The 24,483-nt window shown below is 34.3% G+C and overlaps 1 pseudogene; it reads left to right on the forward strand.

Moving 5' to 3' along the window:
* Positions 1-22,539: 22,539 nt before the first annotated feature.
* Positions 22,540-24,282, forward strand: LOC721857 (polyadenylate-binding protein 1 pseudogene; annotated as a pseudogene).
* The last annotated feature ends 201 nt before the right edge of the window (positions 24,283-24,483 follow it).

Raw genomic sequence — 24,483 nt, forward strand, 5'->3', positions numbered from 1 at the left:
CCCTCAGACAACCAACAGAGCCAGCTGGGATTTGACCTGGCAGAGAAAAATTATTGGGCTTAAAATGAGTATGTAAGTTCAACAAACTAGCTAAGTCTAGTTCTTACCTTGTTATACCTCTGAGTTGTTTCTTAATGGCAAAATTTGTCATGATTCCAGGACTTACACACTACTCATTAGTGATATATAAATGAGTAAATAATGGAAGGTTTGGAGAGCAACATGTTAAACTTCGTGTCTTCAATAAGCATTTAACTTTGTTTACTAATAGAGTCATTACCTGTTAACTGAACACTAGTATTAGGTATATACAAAATATGAGTTAATTATGTCACTTAAAATAATGATATTAAGGACACACATTAGTGGATTAGCTATTGAGTTATAGCAAAGTTAAGCCTTTGACTTTTTGAGGGAAAGGAAGATTAAATGATCTCTGACCATGACTCCTTTTCTGCATGGGAAGCTTTCATAAACAGTTAATATTAATGCATCCTGAGACCAAGGCCATTTCCAATGCAACTGTTTCTGAACATTTCCAATGCAGAAAAGGAGTCCTGATCTGAGATTATTTAATCTTCCTTTCCCCAAAAAGTCAAAGGCTTAACTTTATGTTCAGGAATGTATCCTCTTGCTCCAGCCTTTTATTATTTTTATATAATGTCGAGTCACTTTATTTTATATCCAGGTGTTTCCACCTACTACCTTTAACATAGAAAACCAGAAACTAGATCTTAATGATTGACTCAATAATAATTTAGAAAAGAATGCCATAGATTCCTGTTGTAGCTAGGAAGCAGCCAGTCTCTGTTAGGGCAACCACACAATCAAATTTATTATATTGGTGACACCTTTGTATCCCACAGTTGTTTTTTTTTCACATGTAATTAAGATAATCACAATCAGTACTAAAATTTAACTTTTTTCAATAATGATTTGCTATGATTTGCAGCTAATAAAAATTATATTGTAAAATAATATTTGAGAAAAAGTGGCCTTTTATAAAGCATATTGTTATTAAATTTTATTAAGAAACTATACATATATAAATAAAAAATTATCAAAAACTCAGGTTAGATGTTGAAATTATATTTATATGACAATTACTACTGACATTTTTCCCACCTTGGTTCTTTACTAATTTAAAATATTGTTTGACAGTAAAATACACTTCTATTTCATTAAAATATTATTCTAAAAATCCTGCTACCTAGTTCTTATGTACTTATGTTATTCACTGTATGTAGAATTATTTAGTCTAACCCCTGACTCATGTCTTCCTTCTGATCTCTCGATCATGTTGAGCTAATGTCAAGAACCTCTATACCAGAGTCTTTCTAACTGCAAGCCATGATCCATCAGTTAATAGTTATAATGAGTATTTAAAAAATATATGTATATGTAAAATAGACAAATTTTTAAAAGAAAATATCAGTGTGCAGGGTGTGTAGTAAGAAACATACTTTGTGAAACTTTTTCTGTTTTATGTATATATGAAAATATACTGGTGCATACAAGAAAATATATTTCTTACTACTGGACTAAGTCAGAAAAGTTTGAAAACGACTTCATTAAAATAAACTATATGAACAGATAAAGAAATGAAACTACAGAGGGTTTAAAACAACTTACTCTAGGGCTTACCTAAGTAAGAAGAGGTTGATTCAGAAGTGGTATTTACTTAGAACTGTCTAGTGGTTATTTTAATCATGTTGCCCACAGAGTACACTGTGTAAATCAAAGAATGGCAGCCAGCAAGAATATATTTACTCTGTATTTCAGAACTTTTATTCTTTTAACTCAGCAGCCTTTCTTATTATGGCAAATATGCAGCACTCCAGAAGAAAAACAAAGAACATATAATCATTTACATAATTAATTTGATTATTTTAATAAACATTGTTTCTAGTCCCTATAAAAATGATAATACTAAAAAATCTATATTTTGTTTCCATTAGTCTCAATTAGTAATGTAGTCATTTGTAAATTATATCATTGCCTACCATGCATGTATCCAATAATCTAAAATTAAAATCCAGTATGCTGTGCCATTCTCATTAAATGCCTTACATCTAATCTGTTGCACTTGAGCTAGTGAAGGATATTGTTTTGGAAAGGTAATTAGCAATATTATTTCTTACAACATTCTATCTGCTACAATAGAAATTTTCAGAAGAAACTAGCCAATATTCTAATTGAACTATCCATTTGACATAAGCATTTGCACTGATACTGTTAATTATCCTCTGCTTTAACTGGTCAATTAAAACTGTAAAAGGATGACCAATGTGAAAGTAGTGTTTTTAAAATGTTGTCTCCCCATCATTTAACTCCAAAAACTTAATTGTATCACTTTCACCAAAGTGAATCAAATGCTTCTAAGTGCACATATTTTTCTTAAAATTTAAAATCAAGTAATAGTCTGTGTCATATGGTGACAAGAACAGTTCAAAGTACCATTATCACTGCTATCATGGTAATAATTAATTCTTTATTTATTATCATAATGAGAAACCATGTTCAGAAAATGCTAATTGAAAAATGCAGATATCAAACACAAGCTATTCATTGCCCATCAGCCAAATTGCTTCTTACACTTTTGGCAGATTAGCACAGAGCCTTCCAAATAATTTATCTAGCCTACTCCAAACTTTTCTAGCCTTCTTATGTTTCACTTCATGATTTTTTTAATGGCCTGCTCTAACATGAAGTACCAACATTACACTTTTATTTATTAATCTGTGATGGATCTTTCATCCTAATCAGAACTGTTTCCTGATTTTGTTTTACATACGGTCTTACTTCATTCCTTAACTGGACTGATTGGAATAAGTTTGTAACTGTCTATGGTCAATTAAGTCTGAAACTTTAAAACTTCCAAGTATAACTTTATCAACTTCAAAAGAACTGATAGTCATTTTCATATTTTCATATTGCCCAGTGAAATCCGTAAGTGAACATTCCAAAGGACCTTAACTCTAAATTCATCTAGATACCTTATGGGTACAGAATAAGATGCTGCTGCTTTTTCCCCAACATGTAAAAACTCCAAGGGCTATAGATCATTAAGTGTGAATTATCTCAAAATGACTGTTTTCTGATTTTTTTCTAGAGTTTCAGTCTTGTATTGACACGTGGGACACATCGAAAATGATGCCCTGTAATCACCTGAATATACACTGAACTCCCTAAGTTTTATCTTAACTTTGCTGACTTTACTGTCTCTTTTTTCCCTACTTCTCTCAATCTCAAAACTTGAGTGTTATTAAAATCAGTGTTTGTATTTGACAATCACACTCAGCTGGCATGCTCATACATATATATCCAGTAATTGGGTTATATTACAGCATCATTTGATGCCTTTTCTTATGGTCCTGTTGAGTCATGAGGAGCATCATATAATAAGAAACAAATACAGACAGAGGATTCAGAGCACAGCACAAACATGAATAAAATATTGGGTGGTAAAGTGCAAGGGGGACATGTTTGCAAGGAAAAGATCCAAACTTCCTCAAAGGAAAGCACATATAAACTCATCCTTGAAAGTTCTTCTATATCAATATGTCCATTTCAAAAGAAAGGAAAGGTAAAATAAAAAGCAACAAGGGTAAAAATGAAAATTAAATGGTTGCTCCAGTTATATTCCCAGAGCCAACGAAAAGTGAAAATTCTGTGAGATGGTTGACCAATGGCTCCAGCAGTAGGAATCACAGAGTCCAAATTCCTGTTGAGAGGTTTCGTATTCTTACATTTACTGTCCTACAGAGAACTTTCTATATTAACCAAACTTATACCGTACTAGCATGTCAGCAATGTACTAGTTAAGGCAAAGCATCATTCATAGAAAATTTGGATTGAGATGATTCCTTCTCTATGAGGCATTTCTCTAGAGATATCTTTCTAAATTAATATGTCTGTTTATTATCACAATCTAATAGTGCTGTCTGTCAGCTTGTGTATTAAGACTGGTATAAACTGCATTTACATCTTTAATATAGCTGCCTTTTTATTATTTAATGGTAAAATCTATTTTCTTCTTTACATGGGATATTTAAATATAGGTGAAAGGTGGCTAATGCTGTCTCAATATGCTTATTCAACAAGGATGACTTAAAATCTGACCATCCATGCAAATGGAATTTTGTACTTGTGGAAGCAAGAACTCAGAAGGGGTTCTCTCCAAGTAACTAGTAACTCTGCGTGTTCTAAAGATTACTTAGTTCTCTGTTCAAGCTGTCTTTTGTACATAGTCGTGTATTAACACAGGACAATTTTGACAGTCCCTTGGCTAGGCAAACAGGAACTAGCCATCCTATCTCTTGGGTCAATAAATTCTGCCCAAAACATCCTGACTAATTGAGCTAATGGATACTTAGAATATGTAGGGTTGAAGAAACTGTCAGATTGGACAGCTGGGGGATCATTATGCACTACTATCATAACTAATCAAAAGTCTGGAAAGGGACCGGAATCATTGGCTGCTATTATTTAGAGGACAATCCTCCTCTGCTACTATAAAAAATACAGACCACATTCTGTTCTTCATTCAAACGATGTTCTTTCTCAGCTCTTTTATTAGCATATACTGTTTCCCAAGCTGACAATCGCTAATGTACTTCTGACTTTACCTGCCCTTTTTTCCTCCAGTGACTTATCTTAATCTACTTGATAGGATTTTCTTTTAAAACAGAATACCCCATATTTCTGTAAAGGCACACTTTTATAGACATTCAGTCAACTTCTCCTAACAGCTCTTAGTGTGAACAAAATTAATGAACAGTGCACTAAAATGGTTATAAATAGCACAAATAAATAGGCAAGGTGATGAACAGGTACAGCTCTTCCTCTTCCTCTTTCTTTCCATTTTGCTCTCTTCCCTTCCCTTTCTTCCTTAGTCCTTTTCCCCATTAAAATAGTCAGACCTAAAGCCGTTAGGTACAACACAATGACTTACGGGTAAAGGGATGGAAGCCCCTGGGGTGAGGTGGCAGGGAGCAGAACAGGTTATGAGAACCTAAGCAAGGTAAAGAAGGCATCTGTGCAGAGGCGCAACCCTGTGGGAGATGTTAGAAATCAAGCAGGAAAGCGAGGGCAGGCTTACATAACGAAAGCCGACCTTTGGATATTGGAGACCAAGCTGTAACACCATAGAAGGAATAGCAGTGGAAACAGTAGTTTGTATACATATAGGGTTTTAATCAAGTAAGTATAATGAGAATATTGGTAGGCAGGTTTCTCAATGGAGAGGAAATTTACCAATATGGAAAAGTAAAAAAAACTAGAAGAAAACCCTGTGGAAATAGATTGGAACTGAAATTAGTGGTGAAGATGCACATACACAGGTGAACACACACATATATGCACATATATGGAGTTAAATGCAGAAAATACATAGATGTAAATTCAGTAGATATATATGAGATTTGCATCAATGATAAATATCAGTATAATGTATATATGTCCACACACCCACACACACACACACACACACACTCTGACATACTGACAGGTGCTAAGAGCAATGGTATCCTAGTAACAATAAGAAAATATAGAGAAATCAGACTGTGGCTTCTAAATACCACCCACTACTAAAACAAAACAAAACAAAACAAAATGAAAAACAGAGCCTGTTTGAGATCTAGTTGATTCTAGGACCAGAGCAGGATGAGCCAAAAAGTCTTGATTTATCAAAAAAAAAAAAAAAAAAAAAAAAAAAAAAAAAAAGGAAAGAAATGCTCAAAGAATGATGGGCGTAAGTCAAAAAGAGATAGAAACTAGCTTGAAGTGCTCCCACTGGACAAATCAGGATAGCATGACCAACAAAATAAATGATAGGAATGGATTAGAAGCTGCTGAATATAGTAGAAAACCATGAGTCCGTCTAGATATAAATAAGCTTATAAATATAATGAGGAGACTATTACATAGTTTAAAAGTATATAGAATACTTATTCTAAGGTTTAAAAATGGTTCAGAGGATTTGCAAAATTTGCGAAGAAGCTTCTGAGTAATTGTGCAAAACCATTAGTGGTCCACATGATGCATGTGTGCCTGGCTTTTCCTGGCAAAGATCACTCTGATCAAGCAATAAACATAGGCATCATAAATAATGGGGGAAAAAAAAATCATGAGCCCCTTGATGGGACATAATGAGAAAACTACAGCATCAATTCATTGATACTCTTTTTAATGATGGATAATCTGAATGTAATCAGGAGCACCAATCCAAATTTAATAACGTCTGAAAAATAACTGACCTTTAAACTTCACAAGCATCAAAACCATGAAAGTCAAAGGTTCAGCAACAGTTCTAGGTTGAAGGAGACTATTGAGATGTAATAATTAAATACACTACTTGACTCTGATCAGATCCTTGGAGGATTAAAAGGAACTGCTATATAAATGTTAATTTCCTGATTTTGATGGTTGCACAGTGGTTGTGTAGGAAATAAGAACTAAAACATTTCAGGAGTGATGGGACATAAGGACACTGAGGTACACTCCACAGGTACAGGAAACAGTGTTACTTGTACCATACTGGCAACTTTTCTGTAAGTTTATGCTTATTTCTAAACCAAATTAATTAATTAAAATTGTGTAGAGAAATGAATAGAAAATAATCAAATGTGGTATATGGGTTTTCTAGCCATCCTCAATCTCATCTGTTCCTCTACAAACTCGTTTACCACATTGCATTGGAAAACACTGTTTAAATATCTCTCCTATAATCTCCTATATATTTATGTCCCCAATGCTTTAAAAAGCTCATATCTGTTCTTGAAGAGATCATACTTTGTTCATAACTGAGTTGTAAGTAACCTAACTTGGTTTGCCTTTTTTTTATACAAAAGAGAAAAGTTTAGATATATTTTAAAGCCAGCTAGAGAAACCAGAAGCAACTCAGTATAGCACCCAGAACATAATGCATTCTGCCAATGAATAGAGTAATGGCATTGGTTTCTTAGAATTATTCAGAAAATTATTTCTAAGTCTCACAAGCTCTCTGTGCCATTTTCTGGAAAAAGAAACACTGCATAAACCATTATGTTTTTTTAAAAAGAAGTCAAACATAACAAAAGAATCTCCCAGCTTGTAAACTGTGCTGAAAATTTTCTTAACAGGAGGTTGTTTTCGTAAGATACTGACCAGGTAATGTTTCTGCTCTATTACTCCTTTTACTAATTGGCAAAATATGGTTACTGGATTAAATGATTTTTAAGATTATTCCTACTTTAATTTTTGTGGTTGTATCCTTTGTTCACCTTTTCAGAACTCTGAAGTAATCAAGGCTCACATTAACTAGAATTAATATACACAGGAGAAAATATTCATTTGCCTTTTGGGAGTCAAATATCTCATGGTATGATTTAATATAAAATTTTAATGATAATCATTAGGATTTTCATTAAAATAAACGATATGTAGCTCATGTTATATATGAATACTACGTGTCAAATGTCAAAATGTACCTTGCAACTAGTAAAATAATATAATTTCCATGGGTTCAAAATGGAATGAAGTTTTCTTTCTTTTAGGCCTGTTGCTTATTTTAAGTTAAATATCTTTGATAACCTTATTTTTCTCACTGCAACTGCAGTGAGTTGAGGAAATATATACATCTTAATACTCAGGACTAATTTTGAGTTCTGTTTCAGTTGTCCCACCCCCACCCCAACCCTCTGCATTATTTCTTCTAATTTCCATGGACTATTTTATCCGAAGACACTGTGTTATATTAAATTACAATAATAGCAATCAAAGTCATGGGGAGCAAAAGGATTTTCGATTGCAGCCCATGCTTGGCTCTCAATAGCACAGCAGAAGGAGAGCCTGAAAAGCACAACAATTCAGAGAACTTGCCAGCAGACCCCATTGTCCTTTCGGTTTCTAATGACACTGAAGTACTTCCATGATTAAAATTTAAAGGCTTCCCGGTAACCAAGTAATTTGCCCAAAACTCCTTATCTAGCACTTACCAAGAAGACTCTGATTTTAATATACTATTAATCAAGCTCCAGCCAAGTTTACCACTGATACTTTCAATTATAGAGAGACTAGCTTCATCTCTCTCAGTATGTATGTATGAGATATTTTTTTCTGATTAGTCAGTTACCCAGCAATGAAATAAACCACAGACTTGGTTTAGATACACATTACTAAGACACTAGTTGTGGATTTGCTAACAAACTAAGATTTTTAAACTATTAACCACTTGTAAGATGATTAAAATCTGAAAGCCTTGGTGTTCATTACCAGGAATTAGCTATTAGTATTATTAAACCTGCAGTGTACTCATTAAGACACATGCTAAAACAGGCTTTATGATATAAAAATCAACTAAGAAATGTACTTCAAGAAAATAATGATGGATATATATCATCAGTTTCAGTGCTGTCCATAATATCACATATTTACAAAAATATAGAATATTTATATTTATATCAAATATATATGATATAGACATATTTACATTGCATAATATTTACATCAAAAAAAGTTCACTATATAAATTATGAATTATTCCTTCAAAAGATTGAATAATATAAAAGTATGTTTATAATACTTTTTACTAATATGGAAAGTACTTAAGTGGAAAATAGCTGGTTTATTTTCTTAAAATATATGCAAGTGATAAATGACACTGTAAATATAATCACCTACACATGACCAATGCTTATCCTTTGGTGATTAGGGATTATTTTTACTTCTTTAATTCTGATTTTTTAAATTTGCATTTTCAACATCAAAAATATATTGCTTTGTAATCAGATAAATGACATAAATTCATCTCATTTCACACATAAGGCATCTATACAGCCAAGGAAAAACCGAAGTATTTTGTCCTTTTCTTTCCCCCTCAATATTTATTTAATACCATAATGACTATTATACCAAGTCACATAATTATTTAAAAAAATATATCTGGAATGCTATATTATTGATGTTTGCAACAAAAATGTAGACTATGTGTGCATGCAGCTTAGTGGATGATAAAAAGATAATCACTAAATTACTTTGGACAATTCAGTACAAAATAAAAATAATTTTGTTGACTTATTTTTTACTCTATTTTAATGTTTTATATAGGATAATTTTTGAATATAATTAAAGACCAGGAATTTTACTATATATGTAAGGTTAAATATAGGATGATTTTAAACAATAAGTGACTATATGATAGTATTTGCTAGTGTTAGCAAGATAAGATGAAATTTAAAAATTGAAACTATGTAGATTGAATTCGAAATTGCTAATTGTATATTACCTTATGTATCGCTATATGTAAATTAAATTTTTTGATTAAATATTCATGCAATGTGGAAGACAAATTTTCTGAAGAGGGTTTTAGCCAACTTAAATGTATAGCTCCTAATTCTGGAGGCATGTGGTCTTATTACTGTTTTTATGATAATTTGAAATAACAGTAATATAATCGCAAAATCAAGTTTTTATACATAGCAATCATTCACTAATATGTTAGTCATAGTAGCTCATATTTATATAACATTTTACAAAACACTTTAACAATGATTACAAGTAAATCTCAAAAAAATCACTGAATTTTATATTTTAATCATTATTTGCAGATGAGAAAATTCTGTATCAGATAGCATATAAAAATGTTCAACTTTGCTAATGATTAGAGGTAAATAAGTATCTGTTATTTTTAATTTTAATTTATAATATTAAAGATTCTTTTTTTAATATTTTGATAATATTTACTGTTGTTAGAGACGTAGTCTCCTAAGTTTTCTCTTATTTCTATGAAAAAGTACAGTCATTTTGAAAAGAAATGAAGCAGTAAGTATCAATTTTCAAAATATTCACATTATTGAACCAAATAATCCCCTTTCTGAGACTTAGGTCTAAAGAACTTAACTAAAATAGAGGAAGAGTTCAACTAAAAATAATTGACACAACTTAACACATAGCAATATCAAAATAGGCAATTAAATTTAAAAACTATACATTTATTAAAATATTATTAATAAAGTTGTTTTAAGAGCAAGATAATTTTTTATCTTATCTAGTGCTTTACTGCTTTGTCATGGTGATGTTTCTCAAAAAATATGAAGATTAAAGATGAAAATGAAATGTACCAAAATGTTAATGGTACTTATCTTGCAAAAATATTGGAATTGTTTATTTTCTGTTTTAATATTTCTTCTTTCTTATAGATTTCAGACTTTCAACACTGAGCAAATGTCACTTCTTCAAACAGAAAAACATAAAATTGATTATGTTTTAAAACTTTCCATGTTACCTAAACAGTCTCTTGATGTAGATTGAGCTTGATGTGACACTGTATTCACCTGACATTATCCAAAACAAATTAATTTAAGGATGACTAATACCATCAGAGAGATAAAATAAGATTTTCTATAAATGAAAATGTAAAATATTTCAAACATTTGATTTAATTTTTTCATTAATATTAGATTTGCAGAAAGTATATTTGGGAAAGTTTAAGTTTCATTATGTAGCCAAAAATTGATTGAAAACAATCACTTTGCAGTTTTAGATATTCTTGATGATTAAAATGGTTTATATTATTTATGTAATAATCAGTAACTTGGATTTTAAAAATATTCCACAGTAGATGATTCATTAACCCTATCTCAAATGCACGTACTTTTAAGATCTCCCAGCATAAATAGATAAATAAATAAATAAGCCATTTCTTTTTCAGTTCTCTTTTCTGATAGCTATTGTCTGAGATTAACAATTTTCTACAAAATCAAATGTTAAGAAGAAGATGGAATGACACATTTTAACCAATTATAAGTATAATATATGTGAACATACACATGTCTTTAAAACAGGAAAACATATAAGTGTCAATATACTTTAGCATACACCATGAAAAAGTTTTTGAGGCCTTTCTAAACTAATTTTATACAAAGTAAAGAAAGACTTTTCTGTGAGCTTTGATTTGATATTTTAATAGTGTACAATCACTTGTACATAAAATTAGAGAAAAGCTTAGCTTCAGTTATTGAAAATGCCAAGAAAGTGGAATTAAAGTAAAAACATAAAATCACAGGCAGTTTGTACTGATTCCAAAAAAAAGAACTGCAAATTTTGTAACTACTATTTTTTTGTGTTCTTCACGATAGTGGTAACTTACTATAAACATACAAAAAATAGATCTTTACTCTTTCTGAGGTAATTACATTTATTTCACTTACGGTGCTTTTTACTCAGGTCATCTAAATATAATAACTATATATTTAACTTTTTAAAGTACTCTGCATCACTAATTTCTCAGGTTCCTAGAAGCTATCAAATGAGGCTACAAATGTGGAGTATATCTACCTTACATAATAGATAAATAATTACACAAACACATATATACACAAAGACTGAGTAAATAAAAGTGAGGAGTGTGACCTGAAAAGCAGCCAATATTAGTTCATTGATTTCTCTTTTTAATGAACACTTTTTTTCCTACTTTGCATATAGACTTGATTAAGACATATTCAAGTTGGCTATTACACGAAAGATTTGAGTCCTCCTATGAACTGCACCTTCTCTAGAATGCAGGTTTATTCTTTATTAAGGGGAATTCTCAAGTTTGTTTATGATTGCTAAGTAGATCTTACAATAGAATATTTAGGCAATTGTCTACAGTCTAAAATAATGTTGAGTTTCCCTCTGCATTACCTTCCAACAAAATGCACAGCATTAACCAATTCTTTTCTGTCAACTAGCAATTTTTGGCAGATCCCTTTTGCATGATTCATGAAGGACCAGTAAAAGGCTAATTGTTCAAATTAATTTGCGTAAATGACTAAGCAAGAGATAACAAAATTACATCTGCACTTGTTTGGCAAAGATTCAATAGCAGCGGCCCTGTACTGCCAGCTGCTTCCAGACAACACTCTTGCAGAAATTAAAAGCTACAAATATTAATTAATACACTTTTTTGGTACGTTAATTTGCACTGAAAGGTTCCGGAGTGCAAAACTGCTGAGAAGATGAACCATGATAATTAGAATTAATGGGATGGATGCATGTTTTTTGCAGCTGAAGTTTTAAAAACCCATGAATGGAACTGGGAACTTGAAACTGACATTCTCATAAATCTCTATGATAATGCAGCTATTAGTATTAGAAGGATTAAGTACTATGGCTCCAGAGTTATCAATCACATGACATGTTATATCCCATCTGTCATTGCAGTAGCTAAGACACGATAGCCGTCCTTGAGGAAGCCGTATGAAAAGCGTTGGGAATTCAAGGAATTGTAGTGATGACTGTCAGACTACAAAATGAACAGCTCAAAACTCTGACTTCCAAACAGAAATAATAGCCAACACTCTATTTGTCAGCTTGGTACTTTGCAAATACCCTAACTCTAGTATCTATATTTAAGATTGGTTAGGCAATGGGAATTATAGATAGATCACACTGGAAAAAAGAGTAGTAAGATGTCACAGACTTTACCTTTAATTCATATGTAGCTTCATGACTATGAGTTTGCGTGTAAAATATTTTTTACTGATTATATTATTAACTATACATAGAAACATCTTAAAATCTTACTGTTGACATACTAGTAAATATGCTGAAATAATCTTGATACAAAGTGATTAAGAAATAAAAATGCAAAGCTTGCGCTTTTAGCTTTATCCATTGATTTGTAGATGTTATAGTTCAAGAACTGTCTATCAAGATATAACATCAGTTTCTACATGTAACTTCCCAAATACTACTAATTAATATAATTAATGTATGCCACATATTTACTTTTGTTGCTTAAATAATAAAGCCACATTTGCATGAAAGTTTATAGGATACATGCAACACTTTATTTATCTAAGCTTTCTATTTAATTTACCTAAGTTTGTATTTAGAAAGAATACAGCATTGAAAATGCCAAGAGGAATTGTCTTACAGCATTCTAATTTGGATCCGTTAACACTTTTTTTTTTTTTTTTTTTTGAGACAGTGTCTCGCTCTATCACCTAGGCTGGAGTGCAGTGGCACGATCTTGGTTCACTGCATCCTCCGCCTCCCGGGTTCAAGCGATTCTCCTGCCTCAGTCTCCCGAGTAGCTGGGACTATAGGCACCTGACACCACGCTCAGCTGATTTTTGTATTTTTAGTGGAGCCAGAGTTTCACCATATTGGCCAGGCTGGACTCAAATTCCTGACCTTGTGATCCGCCCACCTCGGCTTCCCAAAGTGCTGGGATTACAGGCGTGAGCCACCACACCCAGCTGTGGATCAGTTAACACTTTCTAGAGTGTCCCATCCACCATAAAATACTGCATTTAGCGAGAGATTATAAGAAAATAAAAAAAGTTTTAATATTCTTTTTAAATATTAAATATTTGGAAAAATATTATTCTTTATACCAGGCTACCAATATGCAGATGGATGAAGGGAAAACTCTAGAATTAAGAAAAATTTTTCACTGATATTCAAAATTATGCCCTAACATGTTTATTCATTTTACAGTGATTTTATTTTTTATTTTTTTTCGAGAGAGGGAATCTAGCTCTTGTCACCCAGGCTGGAGTGCTACGGCTCCATCTTGGTTCACTGCAACCTCCACCTCCCAAGTTCAAGCAGTTTTCCTGCCTCAGCCTCCGGAGTAGCTAGAATCACAGGCCTGCACCATCACGCCTGGCTAATTTTGTATTTTTAGTAGAGACAGGGTTTCACCATGTTGACCAGGCTGGTCTCAAACTCCTGACCTCAAGTGATCCGCCCACCTCGGCCTCCCAAAGGCTGAGGGATTATGGGCGTGAGCCACCATGCCCAGCTCATTTTACAGTGATTTTAAAACATATATTCCTTCTATAGCTTTCCCAGATATTATCTTTCCCTAAGATTTTGTGAAAACTTGTGTGTACTTTTTTCTTCTGGAGAAATGCCTGATTACATTTTATTTATTTATTTATTTATTTATTTATTTATTTATTTTATTTTATTTTTTTGAGACAGAGTCTTGCTCTATCGCCCAGGCTGGAGTGCAGTGGCAGAATCTCAGCTCACCCACAATCTCTGCCTTCTGAGTTCAAGCGATTCTCCTGTCTCAGCCTCCCAAGTAGCTGGGATTACAGGCACGTTGCACTGCGCCCAGCTAATTTTTGTATTTTTAGTAGAGTGGGGTTTCACCATGTTGGCCAGGCTGGTCTTGAACTCCTGACCTCAGGTGATCCACCTACCTTGGCCTCCCAGAGTGCTGGGATTACAGGCATGAGCCAGTGGCCCGGCCAACCTGATTACATTTTAAAATTATATTTTCAAAAGTGTTAAGACTCAAGTTTAAATTCAAGGCTTTGATCTCACTTTTAGTAGAAATATATGCACTGTCAGGAAGGAAATATTTAAAACTGCAAACAGTCCTTTACTGTCCCTGGAAACAGATTTTGAGTCTTCCTTGATAATAGTATCCATAAAGGGTACCAGGAGGACACTGCTGTCATTATAGATGGAAAGAAGAGTCTCAAAGTGAAGAAGTTCGCAGCATCAGAAGGCTGAGTGACAGGGTAAACCTTGCCTAGCTTAGAACTGTGCTCAGAGCCTGAGTTGCTTCTGAGGCATGATAAAGAACCTAAGTAATTTATTCAGGGGATAAAAGATCATGCAGTAACTTAATAGTTTAAGTATTTGGTGACTCATTGCCATAAAGAGACTATAGATTGGACTTTATAGAGAATATCTTAGTGGCAAGACTGATGAAACCTGATGATACAAACCTGAAGAAAGTAGAGAGTGTTTCTCAGGGGATGAAGCAGAACTGTCACTCACATACTCTTATCACAATAAGCATTTTTCAAATTTTTTTTTCCCAAAGGGAGGAATTTACAGCTATGAAAGCATACTCAGCTATATTAACCTTTTTGTAAGCTCTTTAAATGGCCAGCTAATATGCAGAATAAGAACTTTTTTGTTAGGATGGAAAAGGTGATATGTCAAGGTGTTTGTTTACTTCATTGATAAAGTCTGTGCAAAAATTACAGAATGCTACCATATGGTGTTCATTTGTCCTACCCTTTCTGGGTTGTCTCTACTATTTACCAGGTATACTAGCTAGACTTAGAAATATGCCCATTCCACAAGCATTTGCACCCAATTGGAATTCCTATCATACCAAAATTTCACAAAATGTAAACATGTTATCAAATACTTCTTTGAAAATTCAATAGGATTTGTTCTATAAAAAAATAGTTTTCATAAGCCCTTTAGTAGGACACGCCTAAAAATTGTTAAAATAGATGCTGTTTTCTAAATTTGAGAATGATATACAAGTTTCTAAAACACTTCATGAGTTTATTATCATTTGTTTATGAAGATGAATTTATACCTTTAATATTCATGATTTGAGTCTCATAAGGTCCTCGTCAGAGTAGTTAAAACATTTTATCAAAGAACACATAATAGTTTTTTCTATTGGGAATGTGTTTCTATGTATATATGTAATTTCAGAATCATATGAAAGCTTTATGGCTTTGTGGGCGCCAGCTTAGAACAGTGCCTGACACGGATCAAGATGCTGTTTTACCAGGGAAGAATTATTGGCCCTTGTGTAAGCATGATGGCATTGCCTGGCAAAATGTTAGCTGCTTCTTTTATCATCTTATTTGTAAGTTAATATTTCAGGATATAACCACGCATCAACAGGCAACAACATTCAAATTTGAAGAAACTCCCGTTTCTTCACGCAGATATACAAAGAAAGCATCATGCAGATAGTTTATGTCCTTAGGCAAAGTGTCAAAAGTTAAGAAAAAAAAATCTATACAACAAAATAAACATAATTTAAACAAAATCAAAACCAGCATTTTTAAAAATGATCAAATTCCTATCATCAACATTCAATCTCCATTTTGTTTTGCCCATAAAGAAATATCTCATAAATAAAACCTAGAAGACATCTCTTCCCAAATCTTAAGGCAATAAAACAATTTTCCTGAATCAAATTTTTAATATTACAGTATCATAAATCAAACACACATACACAGCTTTATCCCATTTGGACGATCACACACAATAAAATCTGTGCAGCTATTCATAAGCGGGTGTAGTACAAAGTCTCAGCCTGACAGTTTCTTTCCAGAATTTTACTGTTTTAACCAAGGAAAAGGAATTATACCTCATCTGCCAATGAATTTCTTCCACCTAAAATACTTTCTGAGCAAACATTAGAAGAACTTCGTTTTAAAAGAGAAAAGTTTATGAAGGACAAAACCTACATTAGCCATTCTACTTTTAAGTGATCTTTCTGGCCTGCTACCTGCTATTCTCTGTACAAAGTAGAGAGGTTTTATTTCTTTCAACTATTATTTGAATTATTTGTTTGTATTTATCTTTCAATCAGTCTTATTATTATGTTGCAAAACTGAATTGTAAACTCTTCGAGGACATGTTCTCAAGCTCATGTGACCTCATACAGTTTGGTATCCACTACAATTCCCAAATGTGATTTGTCTGCATTCAATTTACCCTGCTTTGGGAACGTCTTCCAACCTTACACTGACCCTCAATATCTGGAAATTTCACTTGTTAAAATCTGCCCCTTACTTCCACCAGGGCACACAATTGTAATGTGGACATTTAAGCTAGAAAAATCAGACATTTTGCCCTCAGAAACTGGACATTGGTAACTGAGGAGTTGGTTTCTGAAAATCTTTAGAACTAAGTCAGTTTAACTATAGTATTTTAGATTAAAAGTCTGTGAGATTCCTAGATTTTCATTCTTGGTCGTTTACTTGATTCTTGGATTCCTCACCATGGCTCAATAAAATTCCATAATTTTTCCTTTTGGGAAGCTGGCTGGAGTTGTTTTCCTTTTCTTTTTAGTTGTGTTTTCAGTTATAATTCTAGGAAACTTAATTAATAAATACGTATTCACTAGAATTAACATCATGAAGGAGTTTCAAAGAAATATATTCTTTATGCCAGGTGCGATGGCTCACGCCTGTAATCCCAGCACTTTGGGAGGCCGAGGAGGGCAGATCACGAGGTCAGGAGTTTGAGACCAGCCTGGTCCACATGGCGAAACCTCATCTCTATTAAAAATATAAAAAATTAGCCGAGTGTGGTGGCACACACCTGTAGTCCCAGCTACTCAGGAGGCTGAGGCAGGAGAACTGCTTGTACCCAGGAGGCAGAGGTTGCAGTGAGCCAAGATTATGCCACTGCACTCCAGCCTGGGTGACAGAGTGAGACTCTGTCTCAAAAAAAAAAAAAAAAAGTATAGTCCCTATAACAAATTTTAAGAGAAAAAAATAATGATTTCTTATCAAACCCCTTTCCATAAATGAATAAAAATACCTGCCTCTCTATGTATGTATCCTATGAACAAACCCATTATTAATAAAACATCTGTATGAGTTGTGGCAAATTTTATTACATATCAAAATATTCCATCTGATTAAAATATATTTGAAGAATCCCATTTACACTTGTGCCAGACTATTTACTTTGAGGTAGCTATGCAAGGTTTTTTTCATTTTGTTTTGTTTTGTTTTTGTTCCTAGGTAGAATTCTCAAATCAACATCAAAATAAAGCTGCCTTTTGAAAATAATTTATCGTTGCTAAATTATTCATTGCATTCTCTGTATCATTAAATGTATTTGTGATTAGGAAGAGTTAACATCCCATAAGACATTATATACACCTCCATAATATCTTAAAAAGCAAAGACAATTTTTCCATTAGTGAGTGAGAAAAAAATAAAGCAATCATTAAGAAGTCATATGATTTTGGGATTTGGGGGACAAAGATACTTTGAGAGAGCGTCTTTCATGACAAAGACTGTTCCTTTTTTTTGAGAGGCACACAGAATCTACTTGGTAGAAAAATTATTGATGCATAAGGAAGCCCAAAAGGTGGAAATCATTTATTTGTAAATCTATTTCTTGAACTCTTGTTTTTGTTTCTTAAATCAAGCTACTGAAATTGGTATTAAGAAGTAAAAAAAAAATTCATACACAGTAACTAATGTTATCACTCTATGGAAGAAAACGTTTGACGTGTATGTATAAGTTACATAATATATTTAGAATGTTGATGATATAAATAGAAGAGGCATTTCAACACCTTGTAGTTTCCTGGAAAACAACTTACCATCCAGTGTAGTGACGAAAATGAAAAGCCTTATATTTCCCCATCAACATGTGACTATGTTAAAATTTTAACAATCAGAATACCTAATGTTCAGTCTGGGTAGAAGGACTGGTTGTAGAATACTAGATGGATAGGTTAAAATGGTACCATATGTCTTCAAAACAATGCATTGTGACTAAATGATTGGCCACAGTGCTGTTGGCAACTGTTCCTCTGAAGTTCAACTTAGAAATGGAAAATGAATGAAACTTGTTTACCACCGACTGGTCATAACTCACTCTAATCTTGCCAAGGAAAGATCTGCTACCAGGTTTCCCATAATCTTAGGTTTTTGTCATCCTAATTCCTTTCAAACAAAAGGTTTTATTATTTGAAAGAACATTAGAATAAAATTCCTTCTGAGATTACTTTACATTTGCTATTCATAAGCCCCAAATAATAGCACACCAGGGTAAAAGCAGCAGTCTAATATATTTGCCACATGTCTGACCACTGATTACCTTTTATTTAGAGAAATATCCTGGAGATCAGGTATAGGTTTCTTACAGCCATGTGACAAAATAAAAAAAAAAAATTATTGTTCTGGGAGCAACACTCCTCCAGTGGCTCTTGAGTGATCTTGAGGAAGTCATTTCAATTACCCTTGGCTCCGTGTTTGCATCCAACATATGGCCATGCAAACTCGGTATTATTCACTAACTCAGTGATTCAATTCAAAAAGGAATGTCTACTAAAACTGAAGGCTGATTTTATCTTTTCAAAAGAAAAGACAAACATACCAAAAAAATTGCCACTCCTCTCTCTTGGAATATATAATTCATTTTACATGGCGTTTGCTCTTAATGCTTGAAAGTGGGGCTCAAAGTAACAAGCCAAGTGAATAAGAATGTGTCCATGTTTTGTTTCATGTAACCAGCACTCACTGTGGTGGTGACTGACTCTTTTTTTCTGGACCACAAAAAGGAGTTCATACTGTTTGCGTAAGAGATTTAAACAACCAGGCTTCATGTTTTTATCATTTGGTAAAGCTGCCAGAAGAGGTCTCAAATCTCAAACTATCAATGAGTAGAAGAAAAAAAAAAAGATCTTACTTTTTTAAAAAGACTATGGAAAATTGGAAAGGAAAAAAGAATATAAAGAAAGCAAAGCTCAGAGGAAGTAATAGGGTTTCCAGTACTACGTAGCATGTCAAAAATATCAGGGATTCAGTCAGACCTTTAATTAATTTTTTTTTCTTAGAGTGCAAATACGATGAAATGAGTAACTTCCTGATTGTATTATTTTTCCTCAACATTTGTCTATGATTCTTAAAGGAAAACTAAGTATCACTGAATGAAACCCCAAATCTGGCTTTCTGAAGAGTATTCGACCCTGGAAAGTGGTCGCATGCTTGTCACATTTAGTCTATTACATAGTTCTAAGTCTATGTAAAAAATACAAACAGATATTGCTAAACAAGGCCTTAGCAAGGCAGGACTGTGATTCAAACAGCCCTTTTCATTCAACACCTTCTGGTGAGTAGAACTAGCCAGGAGCAACGCAGACTGGGATTAAGAAACATGACCAGCTGTCCAATGGAGTCAGGTTCTATGAAACTAGTGGCATTTTCTCTTAGAAGCAATTGAAATAAACAAGATATTTGTCAGTGTTTCAGTTCAGAGAATGGGGAATATGCATTTTGAGAAGTGAGAAAGTAAAAGGTTGAATTAGTTTAAAAAAATTGGAAGAGACATGCTGGTAAGGGCAAAGGAATGAGCTGATAAATTAAGACATTTTATAGGAAATATTTTGGTGGTTTTTATTATGTAGCTTTCTTTGGTTAGTTTTTCAGGTTCTTCTAACCTAAGCACTTTTAGGAATAAAGTGATTATGACTAATGTGTCTAATAGCTAATTTAGTTAATGTAACCAATTTATTTAATAATTATGACTAATGTGCATTTACATACATTGTAAATTACAAGTTTTATTTCTCACCAAAAACATGTTCTAGTGAATAGAGATTGTATTAGTTGGCTAGGAAAACCATACAAAATGCCACAGACTGCATGGCTTAAACAACAGAAATTTATTTTCTCACGGTCATGGAGCCTGGAATTCCAAGATCAAGAGGCCAGCAAGGTTGGTTTTTCTTGAGATCAATCTCCTTTGTGTATGCAAGGTCGCCTTGTTGCTATGTCCTCCCATGGCCTTTCCTCTCCGTGTGGGGGTATTTCTGGTGTCTCTCCCTCTTTTTATATGGACACCAGGTATATTGGATTAGGGCTCCACTCTTAGGACCTCATTTATCCTTAATTACCTCTCTAAAGATTTTGTCTCCCAATACAGTCACATTGTGGGTTAGGGTTTCAACACATGAATTTTAGAAGGGCATAATTCAGTTTAGATCCAGCATGCGATAACTAAAAACATTTCTAATGCATTTTCTTATTATAAAGAGACTCCTTCCTTATTCATCCATCTCTTTAAAATAGTTATTACTATGACTTAAGCTTTAGCTTCTCTTTTAATGGGTTTATCAGACCATTTTTAGGAAGTGTATTTTAAAAAATTTCAAACATCAAATAAGATCTTGACCAAACCAGAAATTGTAAGCAGCCAATTTAGCATAAAAGCCAACACTGTCTACTTTGGTATATTATTGAAGTGACTCACCGATTTAATCAAACCACACTTAGGTACTAGTGTAGTGACAGAATTTTAGAATAATGTCTTTGAAGAAGTGCCTACATATAACTATTAGAAGAATTACCTGAAGTTTGGAAACAAGCAATAGATTACTAGATGCTCTTTTATTACTTTTCTATTTACTTTTCAAAATTTACGACTCTTTAGGAACACAACCTAATGTACAGATTTTTCTCAGGTAAATATGCAAATCATTTTTCTCCAATGAAGAGATAACTGTGAAAGTCACAATTTATTGCCCAGAAAGACATTAACTGGTTTTATACCTAACCCAAGAATCTCACCCTAATACGTTTTCTTAAAATTACCTCTATACTTACCTCATCAAATGTTCTTTGAACTGATTTTAACTTTCCTGGTCCATTCATTAATTAACAGGTTAAATAAAATCTTTGACACATGTCTGTTTAATATTTGCCTCAGAGCCACAGATTTACTTTCCTGAAAATAATACTTAAGCATAACCAATAAACACATATTCATTAATATCTTATGTTGGCATACTATAATAAACAATCTAATCTGGAAATTGAATCATTAATAGAGACTATAATACCAAATGATTTATAGTTTAATTTTAAAATTACTTGTCATGCTTTTAGGGAAAAATGGAAAATTAAAACTTTAAGAAAAGCACCTGGAGCATTAAAAAAAGATTTTCTGTTATTTCTATGTTTATGTAAACTTATATAGTAAAAGATTACATTTCTTGTTTCCCATTGTCGTTTAATAACCATATGTTAATTCTGTATGTAGGCATTGTGAATACATATTTACAAAGAGAAAGAAGGGAAATTAGTATGATTTTAATCTATGGCTATCTATAATAAAGCAAATCATTTCTAACCTAATTGGCTTTGAACTCCCTGTTACTAATTTGGCTAGAATCCCACATTGACTCTAAGTGTTTTGTGGGGGAAGCAGCAGCTCAGTGGTTTTTCTTCCAAAGAAATTTGGCCTAGTGTCATGAAAGGAAAGGAACTAGCTAGGTGGATTGTTGGTTTATGGAAATCTAAATACAGGTAGGATCCTTTTGATACAGTCTTACTGGGTCAATTCTTCTGTTTCTTCGACGTTTAAGGTCAGGAATCTTTTTCCATTGGGAAGTCTTCCTTGCCTACAAACATTAGCTAAATTAGATGCCTCTGAACTCCTATGCCGTCCTTTAATTGCACTTAATATGTATTTCGTATGTTTTATGATTCTGCCTCCTCCTTTATTCCATGAGTTCAATAAAAAGAGAAACTGCAATGTTTATCATCCAACTAATTTAGTTTTTGACATCTACATACTAAGTAAATAAACCCAGATAAAATATATTTGATCAGAGGACTAATTAGCTTGACATAAAAACTTGAATATGGCCTTTCTCCCTAAAAAAAATCTTTTAAAAATACCTCCCAAAATTTCCCCCCAAATCGGCATCTACTCCGTCAGAGAATTATAATATTTTTTCTTCCGCTTTTATAAAATAACCCGGTCAACAGTCAAGACCGACCAGCTGCAAGGAGGAACCAGGAGACTGAGGCCTTACCGCCGCCCGAACCGGAGACCCGCACCGTGGCTCCCCGCCGGCAGCGCGCAGACAGCGGCGGCCAACCGACCTCACTCTGTGGCTGGTAAGTCATTTCCGATTTGGTTGATTTTTTGTCCCTCAGCGCATGCCCTTGCTCCCTGCCCTCGGCTCCGAGACCCCCGGCCCGGCACTCGCTCTCCTCCTCTCATGAAAGGGCCGCGGCCTGTGGCCCTGCGGGCAGCCGGGCCGCGATGAACCCCAGCGCCCCCAGCTACCCCACGGCCTCGCTGTACGTGGGAGACCTGCACCCGGATGTGACTGAAGCGATGCTGCAAGAGAAGTTCAGCTCAACCGGTCCACCCTCGCCATCTGGGTCTTCAGGGACCAGATCACCCGCCGCTTCCTGGGCTACGTGTACGTGAACTTCCTGCAGCCAGCGGACGCGGAACGTGCTCTGGCCACCATGAACTTTGATGTTATAAAGGGCAAGCCAGTATGAGTCCTGTGGTCTCATTGTGATCCATCACTGCTCAGAAGTGGAGTGGGCAACGTATTCGTTAAAAATCAGGACAAATACATTGAGAAGGCACTATGTGATGCATTTTCTGCTTTTGGTAACTCCCTTTCGTGTAAGGTAGTTTGTGATAAAAGTGGTTCCAAGGGCTGTGGATCTGTACACTTTGACACACAGGAAGCAGCTGAAGGAGCTATTGAAAAAAAAATGAATGGGATGCGCCTGAATGGTCTCAACGTATTTGTTGGACGGTTTGGGTCTCCTAAAGAAAAGCAGCAGAACTTGGAGCTAGGGCAAAAGAGTTCAAAGTTGGACCGACCTTAAGTGTGAAAGTAATGACTGATGAAGGTGGAAAATCTAAAGGATTTGGATTTGTAAGCTTTGAAAGGCATGAAGATCCACAGACAGCTATGGATGAGATGAATGGAAAGGAGTTCAGTGGAAATCAAATATATGTTGTTCAAGCTCAGAAAAAAAGTGGAAGGGTAGACAGAACTTAAGTGCAAATTTGGACAGATGAAGCAAGATAGAATCACCAGATACCAGGGTGCTAGGGTTTATGTGAAAGATCTTGATGAGAGTATTGATGATGAACGTCTCCAGAAAGAGTTTTCTCCATTTGGTATAATCACTAGTGCAAATGTTACGATGGAGGGTGGTTGCAGCAAAGGGTTTGGCTTTGTATGTTTCTCCTCTGCAGAAAAAGTAGCTAAAGCAGTTACAGCAATGAATGGTAAAACTGTGGCCAGCAAGCCATTGTATGTAGCTTTAGCTCACCTCAAAGAAGAGCACCTGGCTCACCTCACTAACCAATATGTGTAGAAGATGGCAAGTGTACGAGCTGTGCCCCCACCCTGTAATCAACCCCTACCAGCCAGCACCTTCTTCATGTTACTTCATGGCGGCTGTCTCACAGACCCAGAACCTGCTGCATACTATCCTCCTGGCCAAATTGCTCAACTAAGACCAAGTCCTCCCTGGGCTGCTCAGAGTGTCAGACCTTATCCATTCCAAAATATGACCTGTGCTATCCGCTCAGCTGCTCCTAACCACCACTCTGAGACCAGCTTCTTCACAGATGTTACCAGTCATGTCTACACAGTGTGTTGCTAACTCATCAATACAGACAATGGGTCCATGTCCTGTAGCTGCTACTGCTGGCTCCACTCCTGCTGTCCACATCATTCCACAGTACAAATATGCTGCAGGAATTCACATTCCTCAACAACATCTTAATATACATCCACAGGTTACCAGGCAGCAGCTTGCTGTTCATGTCCAAGGTCAAAAACTTTTTACCGCTTTCATGTTGGCATTTGCCCCTCTTCAGCAGCAGAAGCAGATATTGGGTGAACAACTGTTTCCTCTTATTCAAGCCATGCACACTACTCTTGCTGGTAAAATCACTGGCATGTTATTGGAGCTTGGTAATTCAAAACTTCTTCATATGCTTGAGTCTCTGGAGTCTCTGAAGCTGTAGTTATACTACAAGCCTACTGTGCGAAAGAGGCTCCGGAAAGCAGTTAACAGTGCTACTGGTGTACCAACTGCTTAAAATTGATCAGGGACCATGGGGAAAAAAAAAAAAGCAAAAAACAAAAAACTTGTGTTTCAACGAAGAAAACTAAACATCAAAAAACTAAAATATGATGGAAAAACTTACAAAACATAAACAAGGAAA

Source organism: Macaca mulatta, chromosome 12 (genome assembly GCF_049350105.2).
Source record: "Macaca mulatta isolate MMU2019108-1 chromosome 12, T2T-MMU8v2.0, whole genome shotgun sequence".
Classification (NCBI taxonomy): Eukaryota; Metazoa; Chordata; class Mammalia; order Primates; family Cercopithecidae; genus Macaca; species Macaca mulatta.